Source organism: Octopus bimaculoides, chromosome 18 (assembly GCF_001194135.2).
Source record: "Octopus bimaculoides isolate UCB-OBI-ISO-001 chromosome 18, ASM119413v2, whole genome shotgun sequence".
Lineage (NCBI taxonomy): Eukaryota > Metazoa > Mollusca > Cephalopoda > Octopoda > Octopodidae > Octopus > Octopus bimaculoides.
The window spans coordinates 11,758,168-11,763,688 of record NC_068998.1 but is presented as its reverse complement, the minus strand read 5'-3'; positions in this window follow the sequence as shown (position 1 = coordinate 11,763,688).

The following is a 5,521-nucleotide window of genomic DNA, read 5'->3' as shown; positions in this document are numbered from 1 at the left end:
TTTTTTTTTTTTTTCAAAATATGCGGAAAAATACGGAGATTATGAATCTTGAAAAAAATTTACAAAAATCATTATAAAATTTTTGGATCTTTTTGGTTTGACGGGCAACATTTTTCATTTATGTTTTATGTAGTGTTTTTGGTACCGAAACACTTTCAAACTTCGTATACTTGTATATATTGTGTTATAGAACAGATAAAAAATTTTGTATTCGAAGTTATTTCATGTTAAAAATTGTCTTATGTCGATAAAAGTTAAATAATACGTGACACTTCGTCTTTGAGTGTTCGAACAATCTATTTCTAGGCGTTATTTATCTATTTTCTTTCTTTCTTTCTTTTCTTGTACTGATATATTTGTTCAAAATTTCAGCGTGAACAGAGAATTTTTATTCTTGCGAAGGTCATAATGTAAGGGGAGGTAACTTGCTTTTGAATTGTCAATTATTTCCCCTTTACACAGTTTGATATTTGTCGCCTCAGAACCTGAAATATTTTTGATATATCCTTAAAGACATCGTGACAGTAACTTATCACTTGGATAGAAATATAATTGTATCCATTAAAGTTGTTTTTGTTTAACTTAGTTCAACCTAAAATCATTCTAGCCCTGCCATTTTAATTTTTTTATACATCCCTTATAACCAAAATTGATTTCAATAAATAAAGAATTTATGTTATAATGCTATTCGATATACCTATATTTGCTTATATCATTATCACTTGTTTTTTGTACGCAATTTTTTTTCAAACTGATAGGTTTCATAAAGTCTGCACGTTAGAGCAAAACTCTGAAGAATTATGGTATTAATTCATTGAAAGTGACTTCAAAGTTACCAACAGTTAAATGTAGCATATACTTAACTAATGGCGCGATATTTTACAGAGAGAATCAAGTTGTTGCTTTTATATTTCACTATAGAAATTAACGAAATGTTTCTATGGTGGGTGATAAGTTAACATGAGGAGAACATGACGAGAGGTTTAATGGAAAAAGTTGTAAGCATGATTATCAAATATTGTTTCTTGATTAGTCGTGAAGCCAACACAAATTTTGAGAGGAGGAGACTAGTCGATTACAACCATACCAGTATTTGATTGGTATCTTATTTTATTAATTCTAGAGGGATGAAATGCAACGTCAACCACTGCAGGATTTCGGCATAAAGTACCAGATGTAGTACTCAAATGGCTATCACAACCAGCTTCACTTGAAAAGGGGAGATAATCCCAAGAAACCAGAGTCTTCCTGAAAAAAAAATACGGTGTTATTGTCTGGAGATAAAAGGACAACTGTGGACGCATATTTCTGGTTCAATAGTTGTCCTTAACGCAACAATTGTCTAACCCTAAAGAGTAAACAGACATTTATATACTACGTAATTTACATAGTTTTTTCTTTAAAAAAAAAAAAGAGCTAAGAGAAATAACTCGGCGTGGCTAGTGTATGTATTTGATCAACTCAGGTATATCAAATAACGTACAACATAAATTCTTCATTTAGTAAAATGATTTCCACCTGGAGAGAAAGCACCATGATTACCAACTGACAGGTTAGACCAGTTCTATATGAAATGGAGAGACAATCTTAAGAATCAAGAATTCTTCAAAGTTAACTTACCATTAAAGAAAAGGACAGGCTTATTGTGGACACATGTTTCTGGTTCAGTAGCCATCACCAGCTTATTTTCTTAATGGTGTATCAGTTTCGGAGAAATCGTGATTCTTGCGATTATCTCCCCTTCTCAAGTGGAACTGGTCATAATTCCAATTTTGGTAATCATAGAGGTGGATTTACTTTTAACAAATCAAGAATTTATGTTGTATTGTATTTGATATACCCGTATTATTTCACTATGGTGTTTAAATGCATTCTACTGGTCACTCTTTCATATTTCTCTTGAAACATCTACCATAGGTCAATTTGAACAGAAGTGACTTGGGGGCTAAACAACATTATGAATTCATTGATAATGACTAAAGAAACCATTCACGGCTATGGAACATACAAAAAAAAAAAAGAAGCAGGATGATTATTTACAAATTGATAAATATATAATCCAGTGATGAAGTCCTATTAAAACTGAAACATATCCAGAGTTGTCTCCCATTCTTTAAGTAATAAGTAAAATAATATTGTAGCTTGTAGCCCCAGGAGAACATCTCCTCCAGCTGGCTATTGACACAATTTCTGTGCCCTAGTGTGTCAATAGCCAGCTGGAGGAGATGTTCTCCTGGGGTTACAAGCTACAGTAGCATTCACCCTTAGGGGTTAGCCACATTTAAGTGGCAAATATACTTCACGTTGTCGTGCTGCTACTGTTTATACCTCATTCAGAGATTTATTATTGCTAAAATAATACTGATCATTGATTAATATTGTTGATGAATATTGTTTTCCTGTTCACAGTGTGATTAGTTCTACCTATCTACGATGAGCCGCTAGGACAGGCTACTTGGATCCTCCTCTCATTCATCTGTAAATTCAGATTATGAACTTTCAGGAAATCTACCTACCTGTGGAGAACTACTCTGGATTTGTGCTTACCTGATCTTGCTTAATTTTATATATTCTTTTATGCATTTATTTGTTTCAGTCGTTTGACTGCAGCCATGCTGGAGCACTGCCTTTAGTCGAACAAATCAAGCTTGGGACTTATTCGTTGTAAGCTTAGTACTTATTGTATCGGTCTCTTTTGCCGAACTGCTAAGTTACAGGGACATGAACACACCAGCATCGGTTATTGAGCGATGGTGGGGGACAAACACAGACACACAAACATATACACACACACAGACACACATACACTCACACATATATACAATGGGCTTCTTTCAGTTTCCGTCTACCAAATCCACTCACAAGGCTTTGGTCGGCCCGAGGCTATAGTAGAAGACACTTGCCCAAAGTGCCAGGCAGTGTGACTGAACCTAGAACCATGTGGTTGGTAAGCAAGCCACTCCTGCACCTATATATATATATCAATCATCATCATCGTTTAACATCTGCTTTCCATGCTGGCATGGGTTGGATAGTTTGACAAGGAGCCAGCTAGAAAGGAGCTGTTCAGACTCCAACTGCCTGTTGTGGCATGGTTTCTACATACATGTGTGTGTGTGTACTTACTTCTGTATAACTATTTATAAATGCTTTGATGCCATTAACAATCACTTCTCCATCTTTTATTTTGTTGTACGTATTTCAACTTAATATATTTAAAGAAGGGAACTTTAAAAAGTTAACTTGGATGAAAACAGTTCCTTTTGTAGTATTTCTTCTGTGATTGGTAACTAAATTACAGTTTTGCTTTAATTTCTTTCTTGTGTAATTGACTGTTCAAATACTAACAACAATGCACATTTGAGCTGTGTATGAATACATTAGTATCACAAATAGGTGGTAAGTAAACACCTAGATGATGAAACTGCAAGTTCCGTTTCCTCTTAAGTCATTTAGTTTCACATATTTGTAAACACTGAAATTCTTGGCCTTGAGTGCAGGGTCAGGTTGAACCAACCTTGTTGCACTACCTGACCTTAGGAGTATTCATCTAGTTGTATAACTTCTGAAAAATAACAATTAAATCTACTACTGTCTTGAAAAAAGGAAATGGCACTTGTGCCCGCGGCATGTGTAAGGACTTTCGAGCGAGATCATTGCCAGTGCCCCTGGACTGGCTCTTGTGCGGGTGGCACGTAAAATACATCATTTTGAGCATGGCCGTTGCCAGTACCGTCTGACTGGCCTGCGTGCGGGTGTCATGTAAAAGCACCCACTACACTCTCTGAGCATTTAGCTGTAGAAACTCCTGCCAGATCAGATTGGAGCCTGGTGTAGCCATCTGGTTTCACCAGTCCTCAGTCAAATCGTCCAACCCATGCTAGCATGGAAAGCGGACGTTAAACGACGATGATGATGATGATGATGATGATAAAAAGACTGGATGTTCACTGCTGGAATATCTTTGATTATAAACTCACTTGAACAGAGTTGGCTTGAGGCTAAACAATCAACATTTATATATATTGGTGATGACTGAAGAAGCCTTTCAGTTTCTATGGAACATCTTTATTATTACTGCATGTGCCAGGTTATGGAATCATCTTGAGGTTGTGGTGGAAGCTTAGGATGGCTGCTGCTTTGAATAAACTGTTATCTCCAAGCCATGTCAGTGAACATGTCGTGGTCTCAAAGTGATGAAAATATTTTGGCAAATTAAATTTGAATGTTGAAGTGAATCTATTTTTGGATGGGACATTAGTGTTTTCTTTTTCCTTTTTTGCAAGCTGTCAAAATTTAGCCCAAATATCCTATATACACTATACTGTTTGTGTACATTATGGAAGGAGGTGCAATGGCCCAGTGGTTAGGGCAGCGGACTTGCGGTCATAGGATCGCGGCTTCGATTCCCAGACCGGGCATTAAGGGTACACGTGTCTGTGGAGTGCTCGGAAACTTGCACGTTAATTTCACGAGCAGGCTGTTCCGTTGATCGGATCAACTGGAACTCTCGACGTCGTAAGCAACGGAATGCCAACAACATTATGGAAAGGCTTGTATATGGTCATTTTTCTACCTTCTAGAAACAGTAGCCAAATTACCCTCAAATCGCACCTGCTTGCCTTATGAAATGAAGTATATATGCGATTATGAGATGCTAGATGATACATAAAAAGACAATAAAGACATGGATAAGATGCCTTTGATCACAGATCAGGAGTTCCCTGGGACAAAACTACTACTACTGCTATCACCACTACTACCATTACTAGCACCTGTACTACTACTACTACTACTACTACTACTACTACTACTACTATATACTATACTACTACACTGCATTTGCTGCAGGTACTTCAACATAATCACTTGGCATGCTTAAAATGGTAGCCAAGTCTACCTCAAATTGTAACTTATCATCTTAAAACAGGAAGATGTGGTGGCCACAGCTCAAATCCTGCTTTATCAAAAAAAACAAAACAAAAAAAAAAACTAGATAACAAAGTTGGTCCTAGATGGCTCTAAAAAGACATGATGGTTATGGTTGGAATGCCTTTTTACATATATATATATAGGTTTGCTATCAATATCAAGGCTGGGTTTTTAAAAAGAAATGCCAACAACAAAATTGAAAGTGAAGACACAGAATATGTATATTATGTGTATAAAGCAAGCAGTAACAATTTTATGTGAGATGATGTGGAACAAATTCAGACAGAAAATGACAGGAAGAAACATCTGGAGAGATTGACGAAGAAATGAAAAAGAAAAATTCAGGTTTGTTGCAAGCAATGAAGAACCAGAGTAAGTTTCCAGTTACAAATAGGACGTATTTCATTGCAGAAGATTTACAGCAGTTTCGTATACATTCTAAGCTATTTAACAATTATAAATAGCTAGACTGTACAAAGTACATTATTAAAATAATCACCCACATTTCTTTTTATAGCAAAGAAAAAAAAAAAAAAAAGACTACCCACATGACTTGTACTCTATGTATGTATGTATGTGTGTGTGTATA